This window comes from Hypanus sabinus, chromosome 23 (genome assembly GCF_030144855.1).
Source record: "Hypanus sabinus isolate sHypSab1 chromosome 23, sHypSab1.hap1, whole genome shotgun sequence".
NCBI lineage: Eukaryota > Metazoa > Chordata > Chondrichthyes > Myliobatiformes > Dasyatidae > Hypanus > Hypanus sabinus.
Window position 1 is genome coordinate 40,210,126 of NC_082728.1, and position 21,852 is coordinate 40,231,977.

Consider the following 21,852-nt stretch of genomic DNA (forward strand, 5'->3'; position numbering starts at 1 on the left):
GGGATAGGAGCAGACAATATGGGAAAGCAGTTAGTTGGGGTAGGGGGAAAATATGATGCTATTAGGCAGGAACTTGGGAGCATAAATTGGAAGCAGATGTTCTCAGGGAACATTTGCATGGCATTCTGCATAGGTACCATTGAGACAGAGAAAGGATGGTAGGGTTAAAAGGATGTGGGAAAATCTAGTTAAGCTTATGAAAAGTTCAAGAAACTAGGGTACTGTTAGAGCTCTAGAAAATTACAAGGTTGCTAGGAAGGACTTTAAGAATGGAATTACAAGTGCCAGAAGGGGCTATGAGAATGCCTTGGTGAGTAGGATTAAGGAAAATCCCAAGGCATTCTACAAGTATGTGAAGAGCAAGAGGATGAGCTGTGTGAGAATAGGACCAATCAGGTGCGATAGTGAAAATATGTGAATGAAGTCGGGGAAGGTTACAGAGGTACTTAATGAATACTTTAATTCAGTATTCACCAAGGAAAAAGACCTTGGCAATTGTGAGGATGACTTATGGCAGATTAAAATGCCTGAGCATAGAGACATTAATAAAGAGAATGTGCTGGAGCTTTTGAAAAGCATTAATTTAGATAAGTCACTGGGACCTGATGAGATATACCTCCAGGCTACTGTGGGAAGCGAGGGAGGAGATCACTGAGCCTCTTGCAATGATCATTGTGTCATCACTAGGGACAGGAGAAGTACTGAAGGAATGGAGGGTTGCAAATGTAACCTGGTTAGGGATAATCAGTATGGCTTTGTCAATGGCAGGTTGTGCCTTAGGATCCTGATTGAATTGTTTGAGGAAGTAACAAAGCACATTGATAAAGGTGGAGCAGTGGATGTAGTGTATATAGATTAGAGTAAGGCATTTGATAAGGTTCCCCATGCAAGGCTCTTTCAGAAAGTAAGGAGGCATGGGGTCCAAGGTGACCTTGCTTTGTGGATCTAGAATTGGCTTGCCCAGAAAAGGCAGTGGTTATAGATGGTCCGTATTCTGCATAGAGGTTGGTGACCAGTGCTGATCCGCAGGGATCTGTTCTGGGACCCCTCCTCTTCATGATTTTTATAAATGACCTGGAAAAAGAAGTAGGAAGGTGGGTTAGTAAGTTTGCTGATGACAAAGGTCAGGAGTGTTGTGGATAGTCTGGAGGGCTGTCAAGAGGTTACAGCGTGACATCGATAGGATGCAGAACTAGGCTGAGAAGTGGCAAATGGAGTTAAACCCAGGAAAGTGTGAGGTGGTTCATTTTGGTAGGTCAAGTTTGAAGACAGAATGCAATATTAATGGTAAAATTCTTGGCAGTGTGGAGGATCTGATAGATCTTGGGGTTTGTGTTCATAGGACATTCAAAGCTGCTGTGCAGGTTGACAGTGCTGTTAAGAAGGCATATGGCGTGTTGGTAATGTTACAGCCATACAAGACATTGGTCAGACCCTACTTGGAGTACTGTGTTCAGTTCTGGCCACTATACTACAAGGATGTGGATTCCATAGAGAGAGTGCTGAGATTTCCAAGGATGTTGCCTGAATTGGAGGGCGCACCTCATGAGAATAGATTGAGTGAGTGAACTCAGCCCTTTCTCCTTGGAGTGGCATAGGATGAAAGGTGACCTGATAGAAGTGTACAAGATGATGAGGGCACCGATCGTGTGGATAGCCAGAGGCTTTTTCCCAGGGCTGAAATGGGAACACAAGGGGGGCATAGTTTTAAGGTGCTTGGAAATAGGTGCCAAGGGGACGTCAGGGGTAAGTTTTTCCACACAGAGTGGTGGGTATGTGGAATGCACTGCCGGCAGTGATGGTGGAAGTGGGTACAACAAGCTTGTTTAAGAGCCTCTCAGATAGGTACATGGAGCTTTGAAAAATAGAGGGCTATGTGCTAGGGAAATTTTAGGCAGTTTCTAGAATAGGCTATGTGGTCGGCGCAACAGCATGGGCTGAAGGGCCTGTAATGTCCTGCAGATTTCTATGTTCTATTAATGTGCAAATCTAATAGGGACTTGTCCAAAAAGACTATTGTCTGTAATAGCTGCGAGAAGTGTTCAACTAGGTACTGAGCAAAGGGCAAATAATATTTTTGAAAAGCTAACATCTTTCTGTGCTCCACTGTGGGGTAAAAAAAAGAGTACACGATTCACAAATCAAAATTCTCAATTAAATTGATCCAAATCCTTAATTGTAATACTCATTTATGTGAACAAAGGGTTGGGGGCTGAATACTTTTTAATTCCCTGGTTTCTGTAGTACAAGTGAGGACAGGAATTAGATGACTGTTGTAGCCTTCACTTCAAGTGCAAATCTTCCATTTAAAGTCTGCCACCCACAAAATAACAGCTACCTTGCTTTTTCCAGTACCGTGTTGGACAACAGGGGTAGCACAGGAGCATGGGGGTTAGCTATTACAGCACCAGTAATCAACATCAGTTAATAGATTAATTAGTCACATGAGTATAATTGAGCAGTGTGGGGTCATTGGGCCTGAAGGGTCTGTTACCAAGCTGCACCTGTAAAAAAAAAATTGGGTGATTACTTGTCACTTCATTTACTACAAATTCACCTCTGCAGCTACTTCATTGCTCCATACTTTTGTCATCTCACTAAAAATACAATTTTCTTGCCAATTTATCCACTGTGAACCCAGTTTGGCTTGAAGCCACCAACACCAGATTTGGCTGAATCACATGTACTGTCTTGTTTTGCTATCATCCAAGATCACCACTAAGGCAAGATTGTTCCAACTTGTCCCTTTTCCTTCCTTCATGACTTGACATAGGTTAACCAAACCACAGAACTTTCAGAATGTTATCATTAATATAGTGATTAACTTGCACTTTAAGGGCTGTACAGTATTTTGTTAAACACATGTAGCATAATTAAGTTTTTTTTTTTAAGACACTTGTGCTTGCTCCGTGATTCATCTTTGCTGGTTTCCTGCACTAACCCATTTTCTATCAATACCCTAACTATCTAAAATCTGTTTTGAATATACTCAGTGAATAAGCTTCATGACTCTCTTGGACAGTGAAGTTGAAGGATTCACTACTCTGAATTTTGTGCCCATACTGGCCAACTCCTTTTTTTTTAAGACTGCTTGCTTTCTTCTAGCCTGTCAAGCACACAGATTGCAAACAATGCACATTTCATCCCTTTCAAATCTTCTAGTGTACAGACCTGTCTGATTTGTTTGTATACAAAATTCACTAACTTCACTCCATGCTGCGCATTACTTTCCATTCAGGTTTGCTCTCCCTACAAGACTGTACATGTTCTAGGATGCATTCACCAGGAATCTACAACTGGAGCAAGGCATCAATGCTCTCGTTTTCAAATCCTTTTTCAATCAAGGCCAAGTTGTTTGTTGAACATTAATCTTTATTAAAAAATAGAACAGTTCAACACCGGACACACTATTTAACTCATGATGTGCTGATTTTGATGCCAATACTCCATGTTCTCCTCTTGGCTATTGTCCACATTTCCTGCATTTGTCATCTCATGTTGTCTGTACATACTGGCTACGTGGTGAAAAAAACACAACAGAGCCTTTTTCACCTCAGATGGTTGAAGCAATTTGGTATGGGCTTCCGAATCCTAAGAACTTTCCACAGGGACACAACTGAGAGCATCCTGACTGGCTGCATCATTGTACTTCCCTCAATCGCTAGACTCTGCAGAGAATGGTGTGGACAGCCCAGTACATCTGTAGATGTGAACTTCCCCCTGTTCAGGACATTTACAAAGACAGGCACATAAAAAAAGCCCGAGTCACCCCAACCACAAACTGTTCCAGCTACTACTATTGGGGAAATGGTACCATAGCATAAAAGCCAGGACCAGCAGGCTCTGGGACAGCTTCTTCCACCAGGCCATCAGACTGATTAATTCATGCTGATACAATTATATTTCTATGTTATATTTACTGTCCTGTTGTACATACGTTTATTACAAATGACTATAAATTGCACATTGCACATTTAGTCGGAGATGTAACGTAAAGATTTTTACTCCATGTATATGAAGGATGCAAGTAATAAACTCAATTCAATTCAAAAGCCTTGTAAACTCCAACAAACTGCTTGATTCCACTACTGGTAACCTATTTCAGACACCTATAACTCTCTATGCCTCTAATTTTTAAAAACCTTTATCAGGTCTCTCATACACTAGAAAGAACAAGTTTGTCTACCCTATCCTTTATCCTATAACCTAGGCAGCATTCTAGTAAACCTTTTCTGCACCTTTTCCCACAAAGTCTCCATCATTCCTGTAACGGGTGACCAGAACTGCACACAACACACTAATCATTGTCTAAGTCAAGTTTTGTACACAGTGCTTTGTAAAAGTATTCAGCTCCATCCCTTTTGTTCACATAAATGTGTATTCCAACCAGTGATGTTGATCAATTTAACATAATTTTTATTTAAAATTACAAGTCCCCCCCACTGTACAGCTCAAAAAAAAGGAAAATTGTGAATTATGAGAAACTTAAAAACTAAAACTAAAAACTGGAATGTAAGCAATTCAGAATCAGAATCAGGTTTATCAGCAACATGTGATGTGAAATTTGTTAACTAAGCAGCAGCAGTTCAGTGCAATACATATCTAACAGAGAGAAAAAAAAAGTAAAATTAAACAATAAACAAACAAGTAAATCAATCACTTATATTAAATAGATTTTTAAAAATGTGCAAAAACAGAAATACTGCATATTAAAAGTGAGCTAGTGTCCAAAGCTTCAATGTCCATTTAGGAATTGGATGGCAGAGGGGAAGAAGCTGTTCCTGAATCGCTGAGTGTGTGGTTCAGGCTTCTGTCTCCCCTACCTGATGGTAACAGTGAGAAAAGGGCATGCCCTGGGTGCTGGAGGTCCTTAATAATGGATGCTGCCTTTCATCCCCTTTGCTTAGTACTTAGTAAAACCACCTCTCACAGCTGTTACAGCCAGTAGTTGTTTTGGATAAGGAGCTCCACCCAAGCCTCCTCATGGATGAACCTTACAGTGTACTTACTGATGTGACATCCTCCCTTATTGGTATCGTATCCCCTCCACTTCTTTTACAACCCCCCCGCCCCATAAGATCTAAAATAGCAGAACCTAGGAATATTAAGCTTCCAGTCCCTCACACAACTAGGTCACTGTAATGGTAGCAATATTATAAGTCCATGTAATGATCCATTCTAAAGTCATCCTCCTTTCCTATAATACTCTGAGCCCTGAAATGAAGAACTACACCCAGGTCCTTCTTAACACCAACATCTTGCAGGAGTCTCAAGATGGCGCTTATGGAGTGAAGCGGTTTTAGTCTTTGCTCCAAACCTTTTACTTTTTTTTAAACCTACAAACACCCCCTAACTGATATTTTTATACCTATTCTAAAGGGGTTTAAACATATGAAATTTTTTTCAAATGTTTGAATCATTTTCAACTCGCTGAAATGTCTAAAGCAAAGGAATCGAAACAGACGAAAGAACCGGTAACTTTAGAAGCAATTGCGAATCTTATGGACGACAGACTTGGAAAACTGGAGAGTAAATTAACCACTAAGATTTCTACATTTGATAAAATTTTAAAGGCATTTGACGCAAAACTTCAAGCACTTACACTGGAGTCACAAAAACAACAAGTATTTTAGTTCTTGAAGAAGCCGCTCGTAAGAGAGATCGTATAATTGAAACTTTGCAACAACAGCAAACTTCGACTTCTCAACAGATGGATCGTTATAAATCTAAAATTACTGATCTTGAAAATCGCTCTCGAAGACAAAATCTTCGGTTAATTGGGATTCCGGAAAAATTTGAGAATGGCGATCTCACTGTTTTTTTCCTCCAAATTTTTAATGGATGTCTTTGGCTCAGAAGTACTGGATTCCCCTTAAATAATCGACCGTGCACATCGCATTTCTCGTTTTCATTCAGATTCAAGTTTGAAACCACGACAAGTAATTCTCCGGATCCATTATTCTCATACCAAACAGCGTTTGATTCGGGCTGAACGGAAAAAGGGTATGATCAGCTTTCAAGATTTTAAATTCTGTATTCTGGAAGACTACAGTCCCGAAGTTTTAAGGGCAAGAATGGCTTTTAAATCGGTTATGTCGGAAATTCATCAGAAAGGCTACAAGCAAGTGCTGTTATTTCCAGCACATTTGAGAGTTTCTCTCGAAGACGAAACTTATCGGCTGTTTAAATCTCCAGCGGATGCTCAAAGTTTTCTGGAAGAATAACATTTTATCGGATTGACTAATGTAATAATTAGTTTATAAGATTTGGATCTTTCATAAAATGATTTTTTTTAATGTATGGCTTACATGTATTCTCTATACATGGTAAAAGTTTGTTTCTGGTTTATTTTGAGTTTGTTATTTTTTCATATTATTAATCTGTTAGTTTTGAAAATAATTTATTAGGGTTTTCTTTTAAGTTCGTATACACTTTTTTATATTTTTAACATTTAAATATTAAGATTTAAAAAAAAATGTTGTTTCTTCTTCCCGAAAGGCTTTAGTGCTTGGAACGTCACATCCGTTTTGATGTGTTTGAATAAGTTTTAAACTCTCTTTTAGAACACTAATTCAGTATTATTCATTTATGGGTTTTAACATTTTAATTGTTCTAAAAATCCTTGTTTTATATATATACTAATTTTATATTTTAATTTTTGTTATACCAACCCTTTCTTATAATATGGGTGGTTTGTATCTTTTATTCAACTTTTTTTTTGAGTTGCCGTCTTGAGACATGGGGGTAATTTTAGTGTTAGATTGCTTGCTTGCCTCTTTTTGGCCTTTTTCCTGGGGTTTTGAGGGTGGAGGGAGGGGGATTTTTCTTCTTTCTTTTCTTTTTGCTTGCTTTATGCTTAGTTTTATTTCATGGGCTCATATGAAACTACAAAAATGGTTGCAGTGCCGTGACTTCCGGTTTCTCCTTAAACTTACTTCCCTCTTCCGGATTATGAGTTCATCTTTTATTTAACCTTATGTGTTAATTGTAGTAAATATTGTCAATATGGATAAGGTTATTAATTTTGTTTCTTGGAATACTAATGGTTTAAATCATCTAATTAAATGGAAAAAAATATTCAAAGTATTCCATAGAATGAATGCTAGTGTTATCTTTGTACAAGAGACTCGTGTAAGGAAGGTGGATAGTCAACGTTTTTTTAGGTTTTGGAAAGGCCAACAATATCACTCGAATTCTCAAGCCAAAGTAAGAGGCGTTTCCATTTTTATAGATTCTTCAACCTCCTTTATACATCATGAAACAATTTCAGACCCACAAGGTAGATTTTTGCTTATTACTGGTCTACTTTTTAATCAAGAAGTTGTTTTAGTTAATGTTTATGCTCCAAACACTGATTGTCCTGAATTTTTTAAGTGTCTATTTACATCCTTTCCCAATTTGAATCAGTACAGACTGATAATGGGTGGGGATTTTAACTGTTGTTTAAACCCTTCGATGGATAGATCCATGCCCACCCAAGTTCTTCCGAATAAATCGGCCTCTCTTATCAGCTCCTTTATGACTGATTCAGCAATTTTTGAAATTTGGCGTTTTTTTACATCCCAATGACAAAGAGTTTTCATACTTTTCTCATGTTTATCACAATTATTCAAGAATTGATTACTTTTTCATTGATCACCTTTTACTTACAAATGTTATTGATTGTAAATATGACTATTACCATTTCTGATCATGCACCTTTGAAGTTATCTATTAAGATAATGGATCCATCTATTAATGCTAAATTTTGGAGGTTCAACTCTATTTTATTGCAGGACTTAGACTTCGTCAATTTTATTAAACAACAAATTGATTTGTTTTTCTCAACAAAGTCTATAGCAGAGATCTCTAATGGAATTTTATGGGAAACTTTTAAAGCATTTATTCGTGGACAGATTATTTCATACTCTGCTGGAGTTAGGAAACGAACTAATTCTAAAATATTAACATTGGTTGATAAAATCAAAGCAATTGATAAGATTTATTCAGTGACCCCCAGCAAAGAACTCTATAAAGAAAGAGTGGAACTTCAAATGGAGCATAGTTTGTTATTATCCTCTTCGATTGAAAATCAGTTAATATCTAGAACCCAGTTTTATGTATATGGAGATAAGTCTGGTAAATTATTGGCTAATCAATTGAAAACTGCTTCGGCTAAACGACAGATTACTAGGATTCGTAAACAAGATGGCACTCTGACGATCGACCATAAAGAGATAAATAAAACCTTTCAAGGTTTTTATAATTCCTTATATCAATCAGAATTTGCTGAGGATTCTTCTATAATAAATAAATTTTTAAGGAAATTGAATATTCCAAAATTAACAGTAGAGGGATAGTGTATTCTTAGATACACCTATCACGGAAACTGAAATAAAAAAGGCTATTTTTTCAACGAATTCCGGTAAAGCTTCTGGTCCAGATGGTTATTCTGCAGAATTTTTAAAATCTTTTTCCTCTATACTATCTCCTTGGCTTTGTAAAATTTTTAAAGATGCGTTAATTATAGGCAAATTGCCACAATCTTTTTATGAAGCTTCTATTTCTTTAATTCTTAAAAAAGATAAAGACCCTATTGAATGTGCATCCTATCGGCCTATATCCTTGCTGAATACGGATTTTAAGATTTTTAGTAAAATCTTAGCTACTAGATTAAAAAATATATTACCTCGAATCATCTCTGAAGATCAGACTGGATTTATTAAAAATTGCTATTCATCTTTTAACATTAGAAAATTAATTATTATTTATACTCCTTCACCCAAAATACCAGAATGTGTCATTTCTTTAGATGCTGAAAAAGCATTTGATAGAGTTGAATGGCCATATTTATTTAGTACGATGCAGCATTTTAATTTTAGTTCAAAATTTACATCATGGATTAAATTAATATACCATAAACCCTTGGCTTTGGTTTTTACCAATAATCAAAGATCTCCTTTTTTTCAGTTATTCCGTGGTACAAGGCAAGGTTGTCCTTTACTATTTGACATCGCTTTAGAACCTTTGGCTATAGCCATTCCAGAATCACCTGATATTTTGGGTATTACTCGTGGGGAGGGGACGTAGAAGTTATCATTATATGCTGATGATTTGTTACTATACATATCTGACCCTGAAAGATCTATTCCTGCTATTTCGTCCTTGCTTGCTCAGTTTAGTAACTTTTCTGGTTATAAATTGAATTTTAATAAGAGCGAATTATTTCCATTAAATATGCAAGTTCCAATTTATAAACATCTACCATTTAAAGTTGTTACAGACTATTTACTTATTTAGGTATTAAAATTACTAAAAAACAAAGATTTATTTAAAGCTAACTTTTTACCCTTAATTGACCAGATTAAGCAACTTGCTATCAGGTGGTCTCCACTATATTTGTCATTGGTTGGTAGAATTAATGCTATTAAGATGATGGTATTACCCAAATTCTTATATTTATTTCAAGCATTACCAATTTTTATTCCTAAATCTTTTTTTGATATTATTGACTCCAAAATATCTTCTTATCTGTGGCAGAATAAAAATCCTAGACTAGGCAAAAAATATTTACAGAAGCCTAAGAAGGAGGGCGGTTTGGCTTTGCCAAACTTGAGAGTTTATTATTGGGCAGTTAATATACGATATTTAATATTTTGGACACAAAAATTGACTACAGCTGCTTGCCCACAATGGGTAAATTTGGAATGTAAATCTGTACAAGACTTTTCATTGTTTTCAATCTTAGGATTTTCACTTCCTTTTTCTTTATCTAAATTGAATAAACAAATAACTAATCCTATAGTCAAATACACATTGCGAATTTGGTTTCAATTTCGTAAATTTTTTGGTTTGATTAAGTTTATTTTATCATGCCCTATAATATCTAACTATTTCTTTCGGCCCTCTTTTATGGATCAAGCTTTTCTTTTATGGAAAACAAAAGGTATAACATGTTTTCGTGATTTATTTTTGGATGATAGCGTTATGTCCTTTGAACAGCTATCTAATAAATATAATTTACCTAAAACCCATTTTTTTTTAGAGATTTGCAAGTCAGAAATTTTTTGTATAATGAGTTACAGTCTTTTCCGAAACTATGTCCATTGGACATTACGGAAAGAATTTTAACTCTGAATCCTTGTCAAAAGGGTTTAGTAGCTGTCATTTATAATATGATCATGAAAATACAGCCAGATGTATCAGAAAAAATTAAGAAGGCATGGGAAGAACTTCATTGCCTTATATCCACTGAGCAGTGGGAGAAAATTTTACTATTAGTCAATTTGTCCTCTATTTGTGCTAAACATGCTCTAATACAATTTAAGGTTGTACATAGAGCTCATATGTCTAAGGATAAACTGGCTCGATTTTATTCTCATGTTAATCCAACCTGTGACAGATGTCATTCTGATGTTGCCTCATTGACCCATATGTTCTGGTCTTGCCCTTGTTTACAAAATTACTGGAAAGATATTTTCAGTATTATTTCAAGAGTTCTGAATATCAATTTCCAACCGCATCCTTTTACTGCAATTTTTAGTTTACCAATGGTGGATAATAGTCGTTTATCCTCTTCATCTCGACGAATGATTGCATTTGTTACATTAATGGCTTAGAAGATCTATTTTATTGAATTGGAAAGAAATTAATCCTCCAACTATATTTCGGTGGTTTTCTCAAACTATCTCTTGTTTGAGCTTAGAAAAAATTAGAAGCGTTGTTTTTGATCCTTCAGTTAAATTTGAAGAAACTGGAAGACCATTTATTCAACATTTTCATACGAGTTAAATTGTCTTTTCCTAAACCTTATTTTTATTATCCTTAATTATTTGGATGGAGGTTCGGAGTTATTGGCACTACTGTATGTATTTAACATTATGCAACGGCCCATGTTGGTTAGTGGTTTTTTTTTTCCTTCATAAATACTATGAGTTTGGGAGGCTATATATATTTATTATTATATATTTGAATGTCTACTTAAACTATCAATTATGTACTCTCAAACACTTTGTATTCATGTTTCATTTGTTTGTTTAAAAATTAATAAAGAGATTTAAAAGGAAGAAAAGCATCTTGCAATCTCTCCATTAAAAAAAAATCGCTTTTTTTATTTGAAGGGTATGACCACATTTTCCCTATATTATATTCTATATGCAATGTCCCCACCCATTCACTTAACCTGTCTTGACTCCTGCTGAAGCCCCTTTGCATCATCATCATTGTACCTCCTGAAGACTGACTTCATATCATTAGCAAACTTGATATAAACACTTGTCAACATCCAGTCCTGGATGATCTATCACAAGGTGTTACTGAGAAGTTAGGTTATTATATATCCCCCCCCCCCCCCCACCACCTCTATGTTGCTTATACCATTTCCTTCATAGCCCATATCGTGTTGAACCAAACTTGTATATTTGACTTCTACTGCACCTCCATATGCTGTTCTGCAGGTAGCACCCATCTTTAATATCTTTAAACTGCTCAGCTCACCCCAGGTCAGCAATGTACTAATTGCCAAAATAATCGCCACACAAATGAGATGGATTTGCCTAAAAGTCAAAAATGAATTTACTAAAAATCATTTGCATTATGGATAAAGAAGATTCTCATAAATGTTGTCTTCAGAGACCGATGTTTAACTAGAATATAGAAGGAGCTTACTTGGGATATCTGGTTGGCAGATGGTAAGAAAAATAGGTAGAGGGAATCTATATTGATTGGAGGAGTGTGGTAAATGGCAGTCATAGGAGACACACCAGACACAGAATGTCCAAAACATTTTCCATATAAAGACATCAATATAAAGTACTATGCAAGTGCAGCAAAGACTACAGGCCAATAAGCCAGATTGGACTAGCCACATCGGAACATATTGGCATCAATGTAAGGTGAAGTCCTGGAGATTCCTGGTAGAAAGCTGAAAAACAGGATCTCCAAGGTAGTAATCTCTGGATTGCTGCCTGTGCCATGCAACAGTGAAGATAGGAATAGGATGATTTGGCAGATGAATATATGGCTGAAGAACTGGTGCAGGGGTTAAGATTTATAGATCATTGGGCTCTCTTCAGGGGATGGTACAGACTGTACAAAAGGGATAAGTTACACCTGAATCTGAGGGGGACCAATATCCTTGCGGGGAGGTTCATTACAGCTGTTCAGGAGCGTTTAAACTAATTTGGCGGGGGATAGGAACCAGAGTGATAGTGCTGAGTATGAGGTTTACAAACAGAGGCAGAGTGTAGTAATAGAGTTATCAAGGAGAGGCTGAAGATAGAGCAAAATTGCAGTCAACAGGATGAATTGCAACGTAAAAGGTGGACAACATTGAAAAGGGTGAATACAGGACTGAAGGAGTTATCTGAATGCACGCAGTATATGGAATAAGATAGATGAACTTGACAGTCTCCTTTGACCTGGCCGAGATGCCTCAACTGAAGATGGAAGAGGAACCAAGCAACAGGCTTAAGCACCCCAGAAGTACAGATACAGACTGGTATGTATGACATGGTGAACATCACTGAATCATGGTTGAAAAATTATAGCTGGGAGCTTAATGTCCAAGGACAGGCAGGTAGGCAGGAAGGGGTAGTGTGGTTCTGTTGGTAAAAAAATGAAATCAAATCATTAGAAAGAGGTGAAATCGGATTGGTAGTTGTTGAATTATTGTGGTCAGTACTAAGAAACTGCAGGGGTAAAAAGACCCTGATTCAAGATATATACAGATCCTCAAACAGTAGTAAGGATGTGGTCTACAAATTACGATGGGAGATGTTAAGTGCATGTCAAAAGGGCAATGTTATGATAGTTATGGAGGACTTAAAAATGAAGGTACATTTGGACAATCAGTTGGTACTTCATCTCAAGGGGGAAGTATCTAGATTGCCTGCAAAATGGCATTTAGAGCAGCTTGTGATCCTACGAGGGGCTCAGCTATTCCAAATTATGTGGTGTGCAATGAACAAGAATTGACTACAGCGCTTAAGGTAAAGGAACATTGAGGGGTCAGCAATCATAATATAATAGAAATCCTTTTGCAATTTGAGAAGCAGCATCTAAAGTCAGATATATCAGTACTACCTTGAAGTAAAGGGAGTTACACAGGCATAAGAGGAAAGCTGGCCAACATTAATTGTAAGGGCACACCAGTAGGGATGACAGCAGAACATCAGTGACTGGAGTTTCTGGAAGCAAATTGGAAGGCACAGGGTAGATACATCCCAAAGTAGTATTCTATAGGCATGATGACACAACCATCGCTGACAAGAAAAGTCAAAGCCAACATAAAAACCACAGTGAGGGCATATAATAGAGCAAAAATTGGTGGGAAGTTAGAGTTTTGGGAAGTTCTTCAAAATCAACAGAAAGCAACTAAAAGTCATAAGGAAGATAAAGATAGAATAGGAAGGTAAGGTAGCCAATAACATTAAAGAGGATACCAAAAGGTTCTTCAAGTATATAAAAAGCAAAGAGAGATGAGAGTAGATATTGGACCACTGGCCTAGAAATAGAGGACAAGGAAATGGTGGCCAAACTAAATAGGTAACATGAGGAAATCTGCAGATGCTGGAAATCCAAAGCACACACAAAATGCTGCAGGAACTCAATAGGCCAGGCAGCATCTATGGAGAAGAGTAAATGGTCAACATTTTGGGCTGAGACCATTCTTCAGGACTGAATGTGGAAAGCTAGTCTGAAAGGTTAAGACTGTATGGGATCCAGCGTAAGCTAGCTAACCGGATTCACAATTGCCTCAATGGTAAGAAGCAGTGATTAATGCTGGAAGTCTGTTTCTAACACTAAAACTAATAGTGTACCACAGAGGTAGGTACTGGGAACTTTGTTCATTATTCATATAAATGATTTGTATGAGAATGTTTAAGGAACAGTTAGTAAGCTGAAGGGGACTAAAATCAGTGGTATCATAGGTAATTAAGAAACTTATCAAAATTACAGAGGAATTTTGATCAACCAGGTAAGTGGGCTAAGAATTGGAAAATGGCTTACAGTTCAGGTAAGCACAAGGTGTTTTATTTTGGGAAGTCCAATTAAGATAGGATATGTATAGTAAATGATGGTAAAGCCCTTGGGAGTGTTGTGGAAAGGAGAGTACATGATTCACAAAAATACTAGAGGTATATGCTAGCCTTCAATCAGGCCAGTAAGTATAGGAGTCTGGAAATTATGTTGCAATTGTACAAAATGTTGGGGATACTGCATTCAAGAGCATTATGTACAGTTTCAATCGCCTTGTTAAAGAAACTGGAGAGAGTGCAAGGAAGATTTAATATTTCACAGACTCAAGGGCCTGAGTTATGAGAGATTGGACAAGCTAGGATTTTATTCCTTCGAATGTAGGAGACTTGAGTGTGGGGGGGGGTGGGGGGAAGGAATCATGCTAGTCACAGATAGCCTGAATGCACAGCATTTCTTCCCCCCTCCCCCAAGAGAAACAGAACCAAAACCTAGAGAAACAGGTTTAAAGCGAGAGGAAACATTTTTCAAAGTGATTCGTGCAGCAACTTAGTACTGGGGACAATGCATGTACAAAACAAGCTGCCAGATAAAGTAATAGAGACAGGTACCATAACATTAAAGACATTTACGGATGGGAAAGGTTTTAGAGGTATTTGGCCAAACATGGACAAATGGGACCAGCTCAGGGGCACCATGGTCAGCATGGATGAGTTGGGACAAAGCCTGTTTCCAGGCTGTATGACCAACTCCATGACTATGAAATGGATCTATTTGGCAGAAAATTAGTTGACAATATTCAATAGGGAAAATGCAGGATTATCCACTTCGATCCAAGACAGACAACCAGTCAATGGTGGAGATTCAACGAATAAAAGGTTGCATAAAATAGATTAATATGAGCTTCAATCTGATAGTTTCTAGCCTGAAACTGATTGAATCATCAAAGCTTCATAGTGGAGGCAAAGGAACCAAATCCTAATGAGATGCTAGCATTTAGAAGTAGTGCAGATGGGACTGAAATCAGGAAGCCTCCCCATCCCCCCAAAAGGGCAGCAGAGATCTGGAGAACTAAATGGAAAGTTTGTAGATCGCTTAAGCCGATTCAAACTCTGCTCCCCATATTCAATGGCTGTTCAGTGCTTATGGCCTAGTTCTCAACACTCAAAACCCTCAATACATTTAAAATCTAGTGTCTTATGTTGAAAATCCCTTCAATCTGAACTCTCATTTCCTAACTTCTACAGTCCTTTAATGTTTAATCATCAGCCCCCAAGCCTCTCATTTGGCCTTCCTTTCATTTCACAAATGATAGTTGTTTGGGGCTGTCTTTTATAGATCCCCTCAAAACTAAATTAGATTACCCTTGTGACTCAGCATCATCCTTCTTGGTTATACACCAATACGCAATTTTCTATATGGGAAGAAATATGGCAAAGCATATTTAGTATTAATCATACTATTTCTGCATATTGTGATGTAATAGTTGCATTATCATTGAAGCTGTAACTCCATGCTATTTTTGGGTGTTCTTCCATTGAATACTTTAGATAATGTTGTTTTACTTAATGCACTTCTCAGGGCTTGACTGCAAGTTCAGCAAACTGTCCAACAGGTAATACATGTAGGATTCAGTTCACAACGTTTTACTTATTTAAAACCAAAACCCAATGAGAAATGTGCTTTTTAGCCCAACTCATGCAAATTGATCAAGGTGTTGCCTCAGCTGTCCCATTTGCCCATATAAATGTTCCTATCCATGTAGTGTCCAGATGTCTTTTAAACATTGTATCTGCTTCTATTACTCTATGCAATGTCAATAATAAAATATCTTCCTCTTGCACTTATTTGGAGATACAGCGTGGAACAGGTCCTGCTGGCACAACAAACTGCCCCACCCTGCAACCTACCTTTAACCCTAGCCTAATCACAGGACACTTATAATGACCAATTAACCTACTAACCCGTTCATCTTTGGGATGTGGGGGGCAATTAGAGTACCCAGTGAAACCCACAGAGTCACAGGAAGAATGTAAAAACTTCTTACAGACAACAGTGGAAATTGAACCTAGACTGCTGGTGCTAAAATAGCTTTACACTAACTGCTATGCTAATTTGTGCTTGGGGAGTAAAATTGCTAGTTTACAGAGGGTTGTGACTTTTTCTGCCCTACCTTACTGTACAGTTCACTGCATGCTGGATCAGAGAATGTACAAACGTTTTCTTAGGATTGAAAGAAAATCTGGATACTATTATCAATAAAGCTTGCAGGCAGTATAAAATGAAGAAAATCAAACTGCTCTTTCTCAGAGCCAAAGACATCAACATCAATTCTAAGGACATGTAAAAGTGGCACCTCAAAATACAGTCATCTTGTTGGAGAAATTCAGTTATTACCTCAGTTATAAGTGATGACAACCTGTGATATAAACAGAAATACATTGAATTCCACAAAACAATACTTACTGCCTTTAAAGCTATTAAATAGGTAAGAGGCCATTCAGCCAGGCTAATTGACCTTTGCTCACACCTGCCAATTTACTCATAAGTTGTTTGAAAGGGACACTCTCCTGTCATTACCTACAAAACAGTTGCAATGCTCAATTGCAATTGATTGTATTATACCATAAGCAATTGGATTGTCCTTGAATCAATGCTCCAGAGAACACCAAAGGGTAATAAGAATGAATGCATGTTATAACAAAGGTTCTCTTCCACATTTTCCCCAGTTGCCCAGATACCCCACCACCCTATTCCAGTTGATTCTATCCTTAAACCTTTTAAATAAGGAAACACTCTTTCAAAACATTTTGAAAAAAAAAATTTTTTTGATGCACAAAAATACTTAAAATGGGAAATTTAGATTACCTGTAACAGGTAGCATGTTTGGAAGATCAAAATGTCATGTGCAAATCATCTTGGTGTCATGTTGACTTGTTAGTCAAGGGTCTACTCTTCACAGGGGGAATCCTTACTTCAAGATGTAAAGGCAGCTGAAAAGGTAGAAAATTAAATAATTAACAGATGATTGCACAATTAAATAACATAATTGTGATTAACACAATTCTATATTCACACTGGCATGGAGCAGTACAACAAGGAACAGGTTCTCTGGAGTCCCTTGTTATTATACAGATCAATCTTGGCTTATTGATAACTGTCAAATACATTAGGAAAATAACAGGCTAAACATTTAAAAAATATTGCTAGATGAGTTAAGTGATCCACTAACAACATTAATACCCTTCAGTCCAGTCACATCCAGATTTGAATTAAACCACTGATAATGGGAGGGTTTACAAATGTCCCCACCAACTACTGCAGTGTCTGATTTGATTTGCTCCATGTGATAGTGAAAAATGTCACTGGGCACCCAAAGCAACAAGATTATGGATCCCAACAACACCCTGGCTGCATTGCTTATGATGCTGGTTCCAAGTACAAATGTGCTGTTCATAACAATATTACTCTTTCAAGTAATTTCACAAGGTAGAAAATACTTTGTGCACTTTAATCCACAAAATGAGGATAAATATAATCCACCCAGTCATTGCTGAATCTTCAGCAAGTAAGGAAAACATTTATTAGGTGGTTTTTGAGGGATACTTTATTTGCTTATAGCCTGCTGTTTGGGTTCTATCAAGGCTACTAAATTCCAGATCTCATTATTGACTTGGCCCAAACATGAACACGTGAAAATTCCTGAGTTGAAATAAGGGCAATTGCCCTTGACATCATCATGTGAGACCACAGCTATCCTAAGAAAACTGGTCAATAAGAAAACAGAGAAACCATTCCATTGGCTGGAATCATAACAAGCAATGTCTGAGATTGTTAGAGCAAAATCATCTCAATTCTGAAGCATCAAATGCATTACCAACAATCTTCCATTTGCAGGTGTCTGGAAGTCATCAACTCCATTTGCAATTCCTCAAATAATGAAGCAGTATGTAACACATGCAACAAGGCTTGCACAGCATTCAACAACATAATCATTACCATCCTCCCCACCATCAATATCCTCAGGGATAAAGGTAACTTGAAACTGAAAATAGCTGGTCATGTAAAAAGCAGTCAGAAATTTGTATCCTGTGCAACTCATCCCCTAACTACCTAAAAACTTTCATAATCTACAAGGTATCAGTCGAGAGAGTGCTAGAATACTCTATACTTTCCTACAAGTGCATACCACAACAGACACTTGGCCAGCTTGCCATGACCAATGTTTATTGACTGTATTTCATTAACTCATTCTCTTAAGAAATCAGCAAAATAGTAACAGGACTTTGGTACAGTATAATGGGACTATCACCACCTCAAAAGCACTCCAAGCCATACATTAACTTGACATGAACATATTCTGCCATTCTGTGATTATTGCTGGGCTAAAATCCTGTCATAGAGATAACCTAATACATGGTTTATTGCACTCAAAGGCCAGCTCACCTCCAACGGCCTTTTGAAATAAATGATCTTGACAGTGTTGGGCACATCCCCTGGGAAAATAAGATGCAGCACATGAACTACAATCTCAATTTAGAAGAAATCTTCATGCAAAGAGTAGCAGCTCTTGATCATTTCTGAAACCTGTTCATAACAATATTACTCTTTCAAGAATTAGTTTTGCTTCATTCTGGAAACAGGACTAGATGGGCGGGGGGTGGAGAGGAGAGATGCTCTTAAAGGTTTGCTGGACAGACGTAATTTCTGATATTGATGCTGTCTCCTTTACTCACCATCAGGTAACATCACTGTAAAATTTCAGTGACTACTCTGTGTAATGGAGCTTTCTTGAGAATATCCATTCAATACTCACACAGCTTTGAGGCTTCTGGGGTCAAGACAGACAGAACAGTTATCATGGCTACTGGACACTAAACTTTGTATAAGCCAGCTCAACATTAACATCTATAATTGTTTGTCAAGGAACAGTTGTCTTACGGATCAGTCATCCCATCGAACTAATCCAAAGTACTTGCACCCACTCTAGCAAGTATAACGATTAAATCAATGAATGAACAATTGACTGATTAAAAAGTATATAAAATTGGAAAAACTACAAATACCTACAATCTTTCCCTCTGTGGAAGATATATATAAAATTTATATCTTATATATATATATATTTATATATATAATTTTAATATAAAATTTAAATTAAGATTAAAAATAGACTAAACGGCTGTGTCTGTTATTCAATGACTCACACTAGCCTATGAAGAAAAGTAGAGTAGTGTAAACCAGCATACAATTCCTTGCAAACTGATATGAAATGAACCTTAGCAAAACATAATCATGCAGGTTAGTTCTACAACATACATCAACTGGTACACCACATTTGTGCCAGATCAGCAATTTCCATTTCTCCCATGTATAAAACATTTGCATCAGGAAGTTGATTTGGAAAGGTTAAGCCTTTCTAGGGGTTTTAAATGGGTCTAATGGTCATTAAATCAATACATTTCAAATGCACCAACTTAAAAACTACATAAAATGTTAACTAGTGGGCTTCCAGCAAAAATTAATCCACAGATTCTTGACAGATTTGAGTAACTGTAACCACTAAAGATGATCAGCTAATTCTACCATGCCCCTGCATCAAAGATCAAGTTTTGTTTCTAATTGCTCATTATCATACTGAAATTTTATCCTTTATATATTCAATAAGTTGACTGGAGTTGGCTCCAAGTCAAAAACTCCACTCTCCCTCCAAAAGAAACAAAATACATTTATTTTTAGTGGTAACATCTGTGTCAACCCACTGAATAATGGAAAATGCACAATTTGGCTTTTTTTTAAACAAACATTTTAATCATGCAAAAAGTATTTACCTTTTATTTACTCTTGAGAAAATGTAGCTTCCCAAAAATAAGTCATTGTAGTGAAATCACTTGCAGCTATTATCAGAGTAAGTACTTAGATCAGATTTGGCTCTTATTTTGGGAGGAATCCAATGAGACCCAAAGTCTTGTTAAAGCCTGTTGTATATTCCAGTTGAAAAAAGCATAGTCAGATGTATTGTTACGTCTTTCAAGTTATAAAAGCAGCAACAGCACATGAACACTATTTTCATATCCAAGAGTCTTAAGGATTTCACCTGGAGTCTCTAGCAACTCTTGAGAATTACCATGGTTTGAGGTACTTCAGAGATTAAATTCTTGATCTCAATGATGACTTCTCAACAAACCAGAAGAACCCTCGCACATCTACTAGAGATTCATGTGAATATCCAATTGTAGGTCCATATGCCCCAACTTAGAGCCTCTAGTCTGAAAGGTGTGGCTAAGTCAAGTGGAGAAGTGTCCAGTGTTTAACTCCACATCATAATTTTCACTGCTTACTCCATCAGACACTAAAGTCTTTTATAAAACATCAATTCCCAGTACTAATAAATGAAACCTTCAGTTGCAGAGATAAATAAGCAACTACTTCATAAAACATGATCCACATATTTAATAATCATATACTCTAGGATGTGTACACCAAAGAGTAAAAACTTTAGGGTGTCTGCTGATATTAGGAATTAGTTGTCAGGAACAAACCAAGTTATGAATAAAAGGGAACTTTTATAGTATTTCCATTGCAAAAAAGGTGTTCAACATCAAATAACAAAATTTCATTTTTCATATTTAAATAATTTATATCTTGTGGCAGCTTTCGAATTGTCCTCTGGGGTTTACATTCTCCAGGAAGATCACAACTCCCTTTCACTAATTATGTTGGAACTTAACGTCGTCTAAGCCAGATTCAGATCCAGACAACAGGTGAATAGGCTTGATTCCATTCTATCATTCAGCCTCAATGTTCTACATTCCATTCACAAATGCCTTAACTTCATTTAACAAATTCTTATATGATTGGAAGTAAGCAATGTGCAACCATACAGTTGTGTTAAGAATGCTTCTGGACTATTCATTACTTAATCCTCCTCCAGTCGAGAACAACAAATCTGAACATTTTAAAATGACAACAGAATTTCACAGTGGAGGAAGTAAATGTGCAAATATCTTGAGCCACATACTAAACCACTCTCTCCTGTACAAAATAACATCTCCATAAACATCAAAATACCTACCAGTCAGCACACTGCTTGGATGATCACCTTTTCCACGCATATTCAAAAGATCCTGTAGAATAATTATTTTCACACATACCAAAATATTAAAGCATTCTGTATATCTTGGATTGCATGAATATATATTTTAACCAAACAATGGTTATCAGTTGAATAGACTCAAAGCAATTTAAGAAATGAAAGTGTTATAAATTTTGGAATAAACTCATGCTGGAAGGATAAAGTCATGTTTTGCTGGCTCCAAGTATAAAATGTGATTTAAAATAATCTCCAGCTTTGAGAGCCGTGATGGAATATGCACTAAACTCAGGATTTTGACTGTGTTAGGGGAGGCAGTAAAAAGATTTAGACACCCAAGCACAAGGAGGAAAACTCTTTGAACTTATCTCTTGAAGACTGAAGTGAGTTGTACTACAAAAGCCTAGAATTAACTTGCATACTCTTACATTTGTGCGTAGACCAACATAGATCTGACCTGATAAAGTATGGAATGATAGGTGTGCTTGGTGGAGGAGGTAACAAAGAAAGAAAGGGAAGATGAAACACATTATTTGTAAGAGCTGCAGATGAAATCCTGGAAATATAGGTGTAATTTGATTATCTAATTTTCAAATCCAGATTCCTACAAAGATCAAATTAGTTTTAAAGACACGAGAAATGGGATAGATGATTACACTGAACCTGTGCATTGCAGTATAAAGGAATACACACTCGCCTTTACAATGTTATAGCAGAAAAAGTCATTCCACACATTTTTTCCTATGCTTCCAATATAAATTGTTAGAATTTGAAATATTGCTGGATTTCAACTGACATTTGTA

General features: G+C 36.8%; 1 protein-coding gene across 2 annotated transcripts in view; it reads right to left on the reverse strand.

The window, feature by feature from the left end:
- Positions 1 to 21,852, reverse strand: part of LOC132380147 (forkhead box protein K2-like) — a 112,300-nt gene that overhangs the window by 11,963 nt on the left and 78,485 nt on the right. Inside the window, exons 10-13 of one of the 2 annotated variants that reach the window (XR_009507654.1) lie at positions 21,032 to 21,083; positions 19,788 to 19,934; positions 18,403 to 18,452; positions 16,825 to 16,949 (exon numbers count right to left, since the gene is read on the reverse strand). The gene's annotated coding sequence lies outside the window, so the exon portion shown is untranslated. The remainder of the gene's footprint in view (positions 1 to 16,824; positions 16,950 to 18,402; positions 18,453 to 19,787; positions 19,935 to 21,031; positions 21,084 to 21,852) is intronic. The other variant, XR_009507655.1, reaches the window with a different exon arrangement.